Below are 15,508 nucleotides of genomic sequence, written 5' to 3' on the forward strand. Positions count from 1 at the left end.
TTGTCCAAATTTTACTTCTATAGAAAATGTTGTCAATATTTTATTTTGTCAAAATTTTATTTATATAGAAAATGTTGTCAAACTTAATTATATACGTATTTAATCGGCCATTTTAAGTTTAATATATACCACGTATGGACTATGTGGTATATATTACGGTGTTAGGAAATTTTAAGATACCTTGCCATCGGCAAAAGTTACCGCAACCCAAGTAATTCGATTGTGGATGACAGTCTTCAGTAGAAGTTTCTACGCAATCCATGGTGGAGGGTACATAAGCTTCGGCCTGGCCGAACTTACGGCCGTATATACTTGTTTTAAATTAATATGTTTGCTTGATGAAAACCATTACAAGTTTATTGGAATCTTTGTTTTAAGCCACAAAACGCAAATTCCACCTCTGTTATTTTCCACCATAAGAAACTAGGCATCACTTTATTCTTTCTTTCTCACTATGAGAGAGTAGTTATAACTCTCAAAACATTAATGTATAAACAAACGCAAAAATACACATTTCCATCAAAAACCAAAAACAATTGTTTTTGATTTCTCCAATGCAATATTCTAATTCATTGCAAAACTCTCTCTTCCATCAATGTTTGGCTTGTCAAGTGTTCATCTCACATTTATACATTGTATTTGTGTGAGTGAGAAGAGAATTTTAATCTAGTTGGATAATAAACAAAAATACAATTGGACAAATTGGCATGCGCCAGAATTTAAGAGGAATTCATTTTGCATTGCCCACAGACTTTGTGTAAGGGGGTGTGAGAGGGGGCAAACAACCCTAAAATAATAACAGAGAGTATAGTTGTCGCTTGTTATCAAGGAAAATTGACAGTTTTATAATGGTAGATAAAGTAGAAGTTCAGTTGCACAGTGATAAACCAACGGGAACTACCGGATAACGGGGAAAACACTGAGCTGAGTATTTTTGTGCAAACATTAAGTGAGTGTAGTGTGAGTGAGTGAGTGAGTTTATGGATTGGGGAATAATAAAAAGAAAAACAACAAAAACAAACAGCACTAGGAAATAAAAGAGGAGACTAACACCCTTCACAAACGTATACAACAACAAACACAGTGATTTTCGTTGTGTTAGGTCCAATCGAAGGAAGCTATCATCAGTCCCTATCTACATTTTGCCATATACGGAATTGTAGAGGGGTTTTTTATAGAGTAAAAATAAAAATCCGCATATGCTGCTCGCTCATTCGGTCGGTCGGTGCGATTGTTTTCTTACGTGTGCGTGTGTCGTGTGGAATTACTCGCTTGTAGGAGGATAACAACAATTTCAAGAAGATTTGCAAAAACTCTATGTTAGTTGTCGGTATTATTTAAAACAAATGTCGCAAACGGATAATAAATCAGTCTAGCAATAACAATGCTTAAGCGTGTAACACAAATTACGGGTTAACCATATTCCCGGGGTGTATCAACAAATTACAAAGGGAAAATATAGAAACCACCATGGGAACAGAGTGATGGTGTTAATGTAAAGTGCGGATAATAAACAACAATTTTCGAATGCAAATAAATTAAATACTGAAAATTCTGTAGCAAATTACAGCATTATCACAACAAAAAATATTTGTATTTAAATCAAATTCAGCATTTTCATAAAAAAAATTATCTAACTCATAATAGCAATAAGCTGGAAATTAAAAACAAATTAGTGAGTGCCGCATGCAAAGTGAATGGGAAATTTAAGTGAAATAAAATAATTTTGTTCCAAACTAACATAAGAAGGAAAGCAATTGTGAAATAATTGCAAATTATAACAAAAAATTTATTCACAAAAATAAAATTAAACATACAAAACGTATGCTCTTGTATTTTTGGTGGCTCTCTAAATCTCTTTGGATATAAATAATGCGTAGTGTTTCCATTGGTAATTAATAATAACAAAAATTTTTGTGTGTGAATTCATATAAATAAAAACAAAATTAATATCTCCCAACAACAACAACATAACAATTAGAAAAACATCAACAAACCATAAACAAGTCTAACTAGAATTTATTATTGAGTATTTGAGGTTTGTTGTTTTTCATTTACAACATACATACACACACACGGTGAGTGTTCTATTGTTTTGTAGTTGTGCACTCTCTTTCGGATTTCTCATAGTGCACACATTCGCATACACCACACATCCATCATTCATAAAATATAATAGGCAGCCAGGCAGCCAACCACCTCTAGAACTCGCCGCCATCCGTCCTTCAACCATTATTGCTGTCTAAGCCTCTAATCGCAGTCGGCGACGACGTCATTGTAGCTTTGCCAGCTTCGCTAACGGCTTCAAATGAATGAATACAAAGTGAGTATAAATTAAAGCAAATGTCAACTCTCAAAGAGAACTAATAAGAACCTGGAAACTAATATTAAATAAAAAACACTTATTAAAAATTGCATTCTGACTTAAATTTAATAATAAAAATTAATAATTTTGTATCATAAAAACATTTAAAAGTAGCCATGGAAAATTTAATTATAACAAAAACAAAGCTTTGTTGTTGTTTTCATGTAAATGGTTGGACAATGAGAGCAGAACCAGTGATGAGACAAACAGTAATAAGGTTACAATGAAAAGTACTTTCGAACAACAAGTTGTCAAAGTTATTGGAAAAGTTGTCTTTTGCAGTGATGCCAACTTCCGGAAGGCAAAAAGCACCAAAACTGTATTATAAATTCTAACATACCACTTCACACAAAAAAATTTCACGAAAAATTTTCCAATTAAAATTTTAATTGACTTTTAAAAAATATTCAATTAAAAATTTAATTGATTCAACAAATTTTTTAATTGAAACAAAAATCAATCACAAAAATAATACTATCAATTAATTTTTTAATTGGATCAATTAACTTTTTAATTGACCTTCAATTAATTTTTTAATTGATACTATCATTTCTGTGATTGAAGACATTTTAATTAAAAATTAATTGGATCAATTAATTTCGTGATTGAATCAGAAAAAAATTTTTGTGTGTTCCCACCACAAAAACTATTAAAGCCAACTAAAATTCAATGCTCAATTGATTTGACGCATTTGTAATTTTATGAAATTACGAACCTCTATTCAAATGTACACCTTGATCACTTTGAATACTTTCATCCAATTGATTTTGGTCAGTATTGTCTTTAAAATTTCACAATATTTTTTTTTTTAGAGGAGAAAAACATTTTTTCGACATTAAATTTGGAAATATTAATATTTATTTCAGTTATGAGTGCTTTTGTTAATTTAATACAAACGTTTTTAATTGCATCTTTATCAAGTTCAGAAATTCGGAACTCGTCCCTAGACATTTCCTACACAGACAAAAAAAGCCTGTTGTAAAACTGATGCTTAAATGAACTAATATTTATTGCAAAAATTTTATTTTGGTTTAGTTTATTTTTAAAATTTTGTAAGAAATTTTCCCCAGCCCAACGTTTTTTTCTTTATTCCAAGTATGTCTCAAAAATGTTATGGACTAAATGGCAGTAAAATTTCAATTGCATATAAATTAGTTAAATTCTAACTAACAGAAAAAAAGTCTGTTGTAAAACTGATGCTTAAATGAACTAATATTTATTGCAAAAATTTTATTTTGTTTTAGTTTATTTTTAAAGTTTTGTAAGAAATTTTCCCCAGCCTAACGATTTTTTCTTTATTCCAAGTATGTCTCAAAAATTTTATGAACTAAATGGCAGTAAAATTTCAATTGCATATAAATTAGTTCAATTCTAACTAAAACAGAAGAAGTTTTTCGTAAACTTCTCAAAAATAGTAAGAATGAACTACAACGTTTTTAAAATAGGAATGATCTGGCGCTTAAGATTTTTTCTTTATTTTTAGTTTATTTTTTTCTTTTCGAGAAAGATGAATTTCGTAAAGGGTAATTAAAAATCCAAAAAAGTCGGAAAATTTTCGTCAATTTAAAGGATCTCAAAATTTGAAATACAATTTAGTTCAATTTTCGAACGAGATAGATCATTTTTCCCATAATGTAGTTTACTTTTTTTTCTGAGTAGCGAAAATTACCAGGTATGAGTATAAGTATGCCTGCGCTAAATTGGTTCTAAACAATACCCTAAATACCACTATTGATTAAAAAAAGAATCCATACCACCTTAATACTAATCAAATTCTACATTTGGAAAGTAGTTGAGTTTAAGCTTTTGAAAGTCTAATCCGAATTTTTCAATGAAAAGATATCAATTAAAATTAATACTGTTCAAATTAAAAAAAAAAAAAAACAAGTATATACGGCCGTAAGTTCGGCCAGGCCGAAGCTTATGTACCCTCCATTATGGATTGCGTAGAAACTTCTTCTAAACACTGCCATCCACAATCGAATTACTTAAGCTGCGGTAACGCTTGCCGATGGCAAGGTATCTTAAAACCTCCTAACACCATCTTCTAAATTGTATGTAAGTCCATACGTGGTATATATTAAATCAAAAAAGATCGATCCAATAGGTATATACTTCAGTTTGACAAAGTAGACATACAATTTTGACAAAATTCTCTACAGAAATAAAATTTTAACAAAATTTTCTATAGAAATAAAATTTTCACAAAATTTTCTATAGAAATAAAAATTTTGTCAAAATTTTCTATAGAAAGAAAATGTTGACAAAAATTTCTACAGAAATAAAATTTTAACAAAATTTTCTATAGAAATAAACTTTTGACAAAATTTTCTATAGAAATAAAATCTTGGTAGATTATTTTTGGCTCGATTGGCAACCATGATTATGAACCGAATAAAATTTGAACAAAATTTTCTCTAGAAATAAACTTTTGACAACATTTTCTATAGAAATAAAATCTTGGTAGATTATTTTTGGCTCTAGTGGCAACCATGATTATGAACCGAATAAAATTTGAACAAAATTTTCTCTAGAAATAAACTTTTGACAACATTTTCTATAGAAATAAAATCTTGGTAGATTATTTTTGGCTCTAGTGGCAACCATGATTATGAACCGATATGGACCAATTTTTGTGTGATTGGACCAATTTTGGTATGGTTCTTAGCGACCATATACTAACACCACGTTCCTAATTTGAACCGGATCGGATGAATTTTGCTCCTCCAAGAGGCTCCGGAGGTCAAATCTGGAGAACGTTTTATATGGGGGCTATATATAATTATGGACCGATATGGACCAATTCTGGCACGGTTGTTAAAGATCATATACTAACACCATGTTCCAAATTACAACCGGATTGGATGAAATTTGCTTCTCTTGGAGACTTCGCAAGCCAAATCTGGGGATCGGTTTATATGGGGGCTATATATAATTATGGACCGATGTGGACCAATTTTTGCACGGTTGTTAGAGATCATATACCAACACCATGTACCAAATTTCAGCCGGATCGGATGAAATTTTCTTCCCTTTGAGGCTCCGCAAGCCAAATCTAGGATCGGTTTATATGGGGGCTATATATAACTATGGACCGATGTGGACCAATTTTTGCATGATTGCTAGAGACCATATACCAACACCATGTACCAAATTTCAGCCGGATCGGATGAAATATGCTTCTCTTAGAGGCTCCACAAGCCAAATCTGGGGATCGGTTTATATGGTGGCTATATATAATTATAGTCCGATGTGGACCAAGTTTTGCATGGTTGTTAGAGAGCATATACCAACACCATGTACCAAATTTCAGCCGGATCGGATGAAATATGCCTCTGTTAGAGGCTCCACAAGCCAAATCTGAGGGTCCCTTTATATGGGGGCTATACGTAAAAGTGGACCGATATGGCCCATTTTCAATACCGTCCGACCTACATCGATAACAACTACTTGTGCCAAGTTTCAAGTCGATAGCTTGTTTCGTTCGGAAGTTAGCGTGATTTCAACAGACGGACGGACATGCTTAGATCGACTCAGAATTTCACCACGACCCAGAATATATATACTTTATGGGGTCTTAGAGCAATATTTCGACGTGTTACAAACGGAATGACAAAGTTAATATACCCCCATCCTATGATGGAGGGTATAAAAAACACCAAAAGCACTAACTGAAAATGGCAGAAAGCACCAAGTTGGTGCTTTTTTCGAAAAGGCACTAAAACGGCAATTTGGTGCTGTTTGGAAATAAAAAAACACTATATTTGGTGCCAAAAGCACCAAATTGGCATCACTGGGCTTTTGTGTTTTTTTATACCCTCCAACATAGGATGGGGGGTATAATAACTTTGGAATTCCGTTTCGAAATATTGCTCTAAGACCCCATAAAGTATATATTTTCTGGGTCGTGGTGAAATTCTGAGTCGATCTAAGCATGTCCTTCCGTCCGTCTGTTGAAATCACGCTAACTTCCGAACGAAACAAGCTATCGACTTCAAACTTGGCACAAGTAGTTGTTATTGATGTAGGTTAGGTTAGGTTAGGTTAGGTGGCTGCCCGATGTATCAGGCTCACTTAGACTATTCAGTCCATTGTGATACCACATTGGTGAACTTCTCTCTTATCACTGAGTGCTGCCCGATTCCATGTTAAGCTCAATGACAAGGGACCTCCTTTTTATAGCCGAGTCCGAACGGCGTTCCACATTGTAGTGAAACCACTTAGAGAAGCTTTGAAACCCTCAGAAATGTCACAAGTATAAACGGCCGTAAGTTCGGCCAGGCCGAATCTTATGTACCCTCCACCATGGATTGCGTCGAAACTTCTACGAAAGACTGTCATCCACAATCGAATTACTTGGATTGTGGTATCTTAAATCGTTTTCTAAATTGTGAGTTAGTCCATACGTGGTATACATTAGACAAAAAAAAGTATGTGTAGGTAAGTCTAAAAATAATTACGAATCGATATGGACTTTTGCACGGTACGTAGGGAGCCAGAATAGAAATATGGGGGTCGCTTATATGGGGGCTATATACAACTATTGATATGGACCAATTTTTGTGTGATTGGGGATCGATTTATCTGAGGGCTATATATAACTATAGACCGATATGGACCTAGTTAGGCATGGTTGTTAACGGATGAAATTTGCTCCTCCAAGAGGCTCCAAAACCAAATCTCGGGATCGGTTTATATGGGGGCTATATATGTTTATGGACTGATATGGCATGGTTGTTAAATATCATATACTACCACCACGTACAAAATTTCAACCAGATCGGATGAATTTTGCTTCTCCAAAAGGCACCAGAGGTCAAATCTGGGGATCGGTTTATATGGGTGCTATATATAATTATGGCCTGTGAATCAATTCCTTCATGGTTGTTGGATACCATATACTAACATCACGTACCAAATTTCAACCGAATCGGATGAATTTTGCTCTTCCAAGGGGCTCCGGAGGTCAAATCTGGAGATCGGTGTATATGGGGGCTAAATATCATATGCTAACATCATGTACCAAATTTCAGCCGGATCGGATGAAATTTGCTTCTCTTAGAGGCTCCGCAAACAAAATCTAGTGATCGGTTTATATGGGGGCTATATATAATTATGAACCGATGAGGACCGATTTTTGCATGGTTGTTAGAAACCATATACTAACACCATGTACCAAATTTCAGCCGGATCGGATGAAATTTTCTTCCCTTAGAGGATTCGCAAGCCAAATCTGGGGGTCCGTTTATATGGGGGCTATACGTAAAAGTGGACCGATATGGCCCATTTGCAATACCATCCGACCGACATCAATAAAATCTATTTGTGGCAACACTCAAAAAAAAAAAGTGAACTCTCTATTTCACTAAAGCCAATTTAACTTTATTTTAGTTCATGGAATTATTATGTTTGGGGAAAGTTTCCTTTACTTTAATAATTTTTTGTTTGCGTTAGTTAAATTAACTAAAACCGAGGAAAAAACTAAACTCAAATGAAGCATAATGATTAACTAAATTCGTACCTTCTACAAAATAGTTCAGAATTTCTTTAAATTTGTAAATTTTACCAAAAATGCGTCCATCATGAACTTCGTATATCACTAAAGATATTCTTGCAATTTTGAACTCCAAGTTTTTCCTTCAAACTACAAAATTTTCTTTAACAAGTGAAAAAACTTAGTTATGTCTAATAAATTTTCTTGAATTTGTCGAAAAATATTTACTTATTTTGATGACATCGGCGTGATGCCGTTTGTAATACTGTTTAGTTAAAATTTTCTACAAATATTCAAAATTTTCTAAAATTTTCTTCCTGGTGGGTTCACTGTTTTTTCAGTGAAGTTTCAAGCCGATAGCTTGGTTCGTTCGATCGATAGCTTGTTTCGTTCTGAAGTGATTTCAACAGACGGACGGACGGACATACTTAGATCTACTCAGAATTTCACCACGACCCAGAATATATACTTTATGGGGTCTTAGAGCAATATTTCGATGTGTTACAAACGGAATGACAAAGTTATATAAATCTTCTATAGAAATAAAATTTTGATAAAATTTCCTATAGAAATAAAATTTTTCTATAGGAAACAAGTAAGGAAATCTAAAGTCGGGCGGGGCCGACTATATTATACCCTGCACCACTTTGTAGATCTAAATTTTCGATACCATATCACATCCGTCAAATGTGTTGGGGGCTATATATAAAGGTTTGTCCCGAATACATACATTTAAATATCACTCGATGTGGACAGAATTTGATAGACTTTTACAAAATCTATGGACTCAAAATGTATGTTGGCTAATGCACTAGGGTGGAACACAATTTTAGTAAAAATAAGTAAGGAAAGTCTAAAGTCGGGCGGGGCCGACTATATTATAACCTGCACCACTTTGAAGATCTAAATTTTCGATACCATATCACATCCGTCAAATGTGTTGGGGGCTATATATAAAGGTTTGTCCCGAATACATACATTTAAATATCACTCGATGTGGACAGAATTTGATAGACTTTTACAAAATCTATGGACTCAAAATGTAAGTTGGCTAATGCACTAGGGTGGAACACAATTTTAGTAAAAAATATGGGAAACATTTAAATCTGAAGCAATTTTAAGGAAACTTCGCAAAAGTTTATTTATGATTTATCGCTCGATATATATGTATTAGAAGTTTAGGAAAATTAGAGTCATTTTTACAACTTTTCGACTAAGCAGTGGCGATTTAACAAGGAAAATGTTGGTATTTTGACCATTTTGGTCGAAATCAGAAAAACATATATATGGGAGCTATATATAAATCTGAACCGATTTCAATCAAATTTGGCACACATGACTATACTACCAATTGTACTCCTTGTGCAAAATTTCAAGCTAATCGGGATAAAACTCTGGCTTCTGGGTCCATATAAGTGCATATCGGCCGAATGATATATATGGGACCTATATCTAAATCTGAATCGATTTCAACCAAATTTGGCACGCATAGCTACAATGCTAAATCTACTCCCTGTGCAAAACTTCAACCAAATTGGGCCAAAACTTTGGCTTGTAGGACCATATTAGTCCATATCGGGCGAAAGATATATATGGGAGCTATATCTAAATCTGAACCGATTTCAATTAAATTTTGCACACTTGACTATACTACTAATTGTACTCCTAGTGAAAAATTTCAACCAAATTCCGCCAAAAATCTGGCTTCTGGGGCCATATAAGTCCATATCGGGCGAAAGATATATATGGGAGCTATATCTAAAACTGAATCGATTTCTTCCAAAATCAATAGGGTTCTATTCTGAACCAAATCAGGAACATGTGCCGAATTTGAAGGCGATTGGACTTAAATTGCGACCTAGACTTTGATCACAAAAATGTGTTCACAGACAGACGGACGGACGGACAGACGGACATGGTTATATCGACTCAGGGACCCACCCTGAGCATTATTGCCAAAGACACCATTTGACTATGTCGTCTCCTTCTGGGTGTTACAAACATATGCACTAACTTATAATACCCTGTTCCACAGTGTGGCGCAGGGTATAATAAAAAGGGTTAGCAAAATTTTCTACAGAAATTAAATTTTGACAAAATTTCTTATGGAAATAAAATTTGACCCAATTTTCAATAAGAAAAAAATTTTGACAAAGAAATACAATTTTGACAAAATTTTCTAAGAAATAAATTTTTGAAAAAAAATTCTAAAGATTTAATGGGTCTTTAAAGCCGCAATGGCTTTGTTATCTAGTACTAAAGCAAGACAGTCCTACTATTGTTCGTAACTAAGTTCCATCCGTTCCACCACTGACCAAAACATGTGTGAGTATCTTTTGTATGCGCGTGGATATCAGGGATGGAAAATGCAGTACTATAGTACTTTTTTCAATACTTTTTCATCCTGATCAGTACCGTAGTACCCCCGCGAACAATTTAGTACCTTTTGTGTAGAAATTTTTTAGCCGATATTAGATTTATGGTACAATAGTATTGACGAAATATTTTAATATTTTGAGAAAGTCTAACACGATTTTATTGAATTTCAAGAATGTTTTAGTTGAAAAAGGATGTGATTCTATATTACGCTTCCACACGAACACTTTCTAGATAAGAAATTATCGATCGCGTACTAAAATAATGCGAACCATTACAGTCACGTTTGAAACTTGAGACAAAAAAAAATCTACCAACATTTGGAGAAAATCTTACCAAAAACTACCAAAAAATATTATTTTGCAAAAATTTATTTCTTCAGAAAAATTTTATTTGTATAGAAATTTTTATCAAAAGTTTATTTCTACAGAAAATTTTGTCAAATTTTATTTTTGTAAACAATTTTTTCAAAATTTTATTTCTGATGAAAATTTTATTTCTATAGAATATTTTGTCAACATTTTATTTCCATAGAAAATTTTGTCAACATTTTATTTTTATAGATAATTTGATCAAAATTTTATTTTTATGGGAAATTTGGTCAAAATTTTATTTTTATAGGAAATTTGGTCAAAATTTGATTTGTATGGGAAATTTGTTGAAATTTTTATTTTATGGAAAATTCGGTAAAAATTTTATATCTATAGAAAATTTAGTCAAAATTTTATTTCTGATGAAAATTTTATTTCTATAGAAAAATTTGTCAAAATTTTATTTCCATTGAATATTTTGTCAAAATTTTATTTCCATGGAAAATTTTGTCAAAATTTTATTTCTATAGAAAAATTTGTCAAAATTTTATTTCCATAGAATATTTTGTCAAAATTTTATTTCAATAGAATTTTTTTTTATTTATTTATTTACAGAAAATTTATGAAGTACCAAGATTTCTATTAATCTACCAAACAGTAGAATTCTATTAACAGTGGCAACCGTGATTACAATACTACAGTAGTCTTTGTAAGCGGATATAAAACTAAAAAAATATTTAAAATTGAGGAGTTGGGAAACAAAGTTTTATTTTCTTTAAAATTCAGTCCAAAGAGCTCTTGACAATAATCTACCAATGGAATTTTTGTTGAAATTTAGTGAAAAGTACTTTTTCGCTCAAAAAAATACTTTTTTAGTACTTTCTTAAAAATTGAATTTTCCATCCCTGGTGGATATGTGTCTTTGGGTGAGTGTTTATTAATGTGGCTCTCAACACAAGAGAAAGATATTCACAAAACCCTCTGTGACACAGTCATTCAGGGATGGGATTTATTTGTCAACGAAATAAAATGTAAATCCAGACAATCTGTGAAATATTCTTAGTCATTTCATTTATTTGATATATTTTCATAAAATATGGATTTTACATCATTTTGTGTCATCTTTGAGTATTAATCCCATCGTAGAATAGGATATTTGAATTTGGTTTGACTTCATACATATGCAAATATATGTCTCATGTAAACACATTTATTTATGTATATGTATATAAAATAGAGAGCTTTAATTCAGTTAATGGTACCTAATTGGGAAATTGACCATTTGATTTGATGGTGATCCTATTTCCATGTCGTCGTTAGTTGATTAATTTGATATCAAATTAGACTGTTATCGAAATCTCCTCTTTTATGTCTCCCCTTATGGGATATCAATTCTCAGCAAGGGTTTCGGGATGCAGCTGCTGGAACGGTGGCAGATTGATAGTTTCTAAGAAATTTAATGTTTTAGTTTTAAAACAAGTATATACGGCCGTAAGTTCGGCCAGGCCGAAGCTTATGTACCCTCCATCATGGATTGCGTAGAAACTTCTTCTAAACACTGTCATCCACAATCGAATTACTTAACTTGCGGTAACGCTTGCCGATGGCAAGGTATCTTAAAACCTCCTAACACCATCTTCTAAATTGTATGTCAGTCCATACGTGGTATATATTAAATCAAAAAAGATCGATCCAATACGTATATAATCCAGTTTGACAAAGTAGACATAAAATTTTAACAAAATTTTCTACAGAAATAAAATTTTAACAAAATTTTCTATAGAAATAAACTTTTGACAAAATTTTCTATAGAAATAAAATCTTGGTAGATTATTTTTGGCTCGAGTGGCAACCATGATTATGAACCGAATAAAATTTGAACAAAATTTTCTTTAGAAATAAAATTTTGGCAAAATTTTCTATAGAAATAAAAATTTGACAAAATTTTCTATAGAAATAAAATTTTGGTAGATTATTTTTGGCTCTAGTGGCAACCATGATTATGAACCGATATGGACCAACTTTTGTGTGATTGGACCAATTTTGGTATGGTTGTTAGCGACCATATACTAACACCACGTTCCTAATTTTAACCGGATCGGATGAATTTTGCTCCTCCAAGAGGCTCCGGAGGTCAAATCTGGAGAACGTTTTATATGGGCGCTATATATAATTATGGACCGATGTGGACCAATTCTGGCACGCTTGTTAAAGATCATATACTAACACCATGTTCCAAATTACAACCGGATTGGATGAAATTTGCTTCTCTTGGAGATTTCGCAAGCCAAATCTGGGTTCATATGGGGGCTATATATAATTATGAACCGATGTGGACCAATTTTTGCATGGTTGTTAGAGACCATATACAAATATCAAGTACCAAATTTCAGGCGGATCGGGTGAAATTTGCTTCTCTTTGAGGCTCCGGAACCCAAATCTGGGGATCGGTTTATATGGGCGCTATATATAATTATGGACCGATGTGGACCAATTTTTGCACGGTTGTTAGAGACCATATACCAACATTATGTAGCAAATTTCAGCCGGATCGGATGAAATTTGCTTCTCTTTGAGGCTCCGCAAGCCAAATCTGGGGATCGGTTTATATGGGGGCTATATATAATTATAGACCGATGTGGACCAATTTTTGCATGGTTGTTAGAGACCATATACCAACACCATGTACCAAATTTCAGCCGAATGGGATGAAATTTGCTTCTCTTTTAGGCCCCGCAAGCCAAATCTGGGGATCGGTTTATATGGGGGCTATATATAATTATGGACCGATGTGGACCAATTTTTGCATGGTTGTTAGAGACCATATACCAACACCATATACCAAATTTAAGCCGGATCGGATGAAATATGCTTCTGTTAGAGGCTCCACAAGCCAAATCTGAGGGTTCCTTTATATGGGGGCTATACGTAAAAGTGGACCGATATGGCCCATTTTCAATACCATCCGACCTACATCGATAACAACTACTTGTGCCAAGTTTCAAGTCGATAGCTTGTTTCGTTCGGAAGTTAACGTGATTTCAACAGACGGACGGACATGCTTAGATCGACTCAGAATTTCACCACGACCCAGAATATATATACTTTATGGGGTCTTAGAGCAATATTTCGATGTGTTACAAACGGAATGACAAAGTTAATATACCCCCATCCTATGATGGAGGGTATAATAATATACCCCCATCCTATGATGGAGGGTATACAAATTTTAAGCTTCAGTATATGATTGGTCGTTTCTTTAGACACTCAATTCAGTGCAATTGCAACTCTTTAAAATAAACTCTTTAAAATAAATAACTATAATTATTACGAATATTTAGGAATATTATATATATATATATATTATAATGAGTCTAAGCAGCTTTGGGAGCCACCGTGGTGCAATGGTTAGCATGCCCGCGTGGCATACACAAGGTCGTGGGTTCGATTCCTGCTTCGACCGAACACCAAAAAGTTTTTCAACGGTGGATTATCCCACCTCAGTAATGCTGGTGTCATTCCTGAGGGTTTCAAAGCTTCTCTAAGTGGTTTCACTGCAATGTGGAACGCCGTTCGGACTCGGCTATAAAAAGGAGGTCCCTTGTCATTGAGCTTAACATGGAATCGGGCAGCACTCAGTGATAAGAGAGAAGTTCACCAATGTGGTATCACAATGGACTGAATAGTCTAAGTGAGCCTGAAATATCGGGCTGCCACCTAACCTAACCTAAGCGGCTTTGTTTAGACAGCGCTACTGGCACACAGTATAGTTTGTGTCATTTTAAAGCTCACACAATAGAGTATCAAAACCAGTGGACCGGTTTGTCGTTTTGCACCGATTGCGTTTGGTTTCGGTTTTGTATAAAATCCCATTTTCGGTGGACCGGTAGAACCGGTTTTTTTTAAATATCATAAAACCCGGTTGTCGGTCTTTTATTTTCAATGTAAACTGAAATATGAAAACATCTCGAATGTATTTTCTGTGCACTTCCAACATAGTATTCGTCCAAGATGTCAAATAAAATACGTTGGTTTTTTTCAATAAATCTCAGAGATATTTCAATGAAATATAAGCAAATCGTGCTTGTATAATTAGGAGCGTACATTTTGTTAACAAAATCTATGATATTTCTTAAGTTATTATTATACGACTTAATTTGGTGTACCTTTCTGTAGAATTTTGTGAATATAATTGTGCATATTTTGAAAAACAACAAAATGATTCTTCGAAAGCCAAATGCAGAATGTAGAAGAAAATTATTAGTTGTCGAGACTCTTTAACACCGTATTTAATATAACATTTCAGAAATATTCACAAAAAGCTAATGGAACCAAAAAATAAAAAATCCAACATTTTAATGTTTATCTATGATATTGTTACAACAATTACTGCCAAGAAATTTAATTTTTACATTAAAACATTGAAGCACTTTTTCCTTCATTATGCATCTTTGCTACTTTTGGGGGAAAAAACCGGTTGGACTGGTTATATAATTTTTAAAACACCGCCCACCCGTTTTAAAAAAAAGGGTTCGGTTTTCTAGAACCGAGCAAACCCCACTTTCAAATAAACCGGGTTTTTGATCACTCTATCATCACACAGCCAGCCCCACATTACATTATCAACATCCGAAAATTACTACCCAACTCTGTTGAAATCATAAAACAAAAATTTGTTGTAATGTTTTCACACACTTGTTCGTCTCTTCTGGCTGTGCATCATGCAACCTCATATGCAAGAAAGCAAAGACAATAAACTTGAGAAAGATGGGAAATTGGCTACTGAGGAGATCAAACCATTTACCGTGTTAGTTTCATACTCGAACCAAACGCGTATACGACAAGTATTGACATAGAATTAAAATGCAAATAAGAAGAAATTAAGTGCACGAAATAAATTTCAATAGAGGGGAAAATGTAATTTTTTTGTTGTTGCTTAAAATTTAACATTGTTTCATTAAG

At 33.4% G+C, this 15,508-nt stretch overlaps 1 long non-coding RNA gene across 1 annotated transcript in view; it reads left to right on the plus strand.

Annotated features, from left to right (window-relative positions):
* Positions 1-919: 919 nt before the first annotated feature.
* Positions 920-15,508, plus strand: part of LOC142233188 (uncharacterized) — a 320,063-nt gene continuing 305,474 nt past the window's right edge. Inside the window, exon 1 of the long non-coding RNA XR_012721347.1 lies at positions 920-2,323. This is a non-coding gene — a long non-coding RNA (uncharacterized LOC142233188). The remainder of the gene's footprint in view (positions 2,324-15,508) is intronic.

The sequence above is a fragment of the Haematobia irritans genome, chromosome 4 (assembly GCF_050003625.1).
Source record: "Haematobia irritans isolate KBUSLIRL chromosome 4, ASM5000362v1, whole genome shotgun sequence".
In the NCBI taxonomy this organism is placed as follows: Eukaryota; Metazoa; Arthropoda; class Insecta; order Diptera; family Muscidae; genus Haematobia; species Haematobia irritans.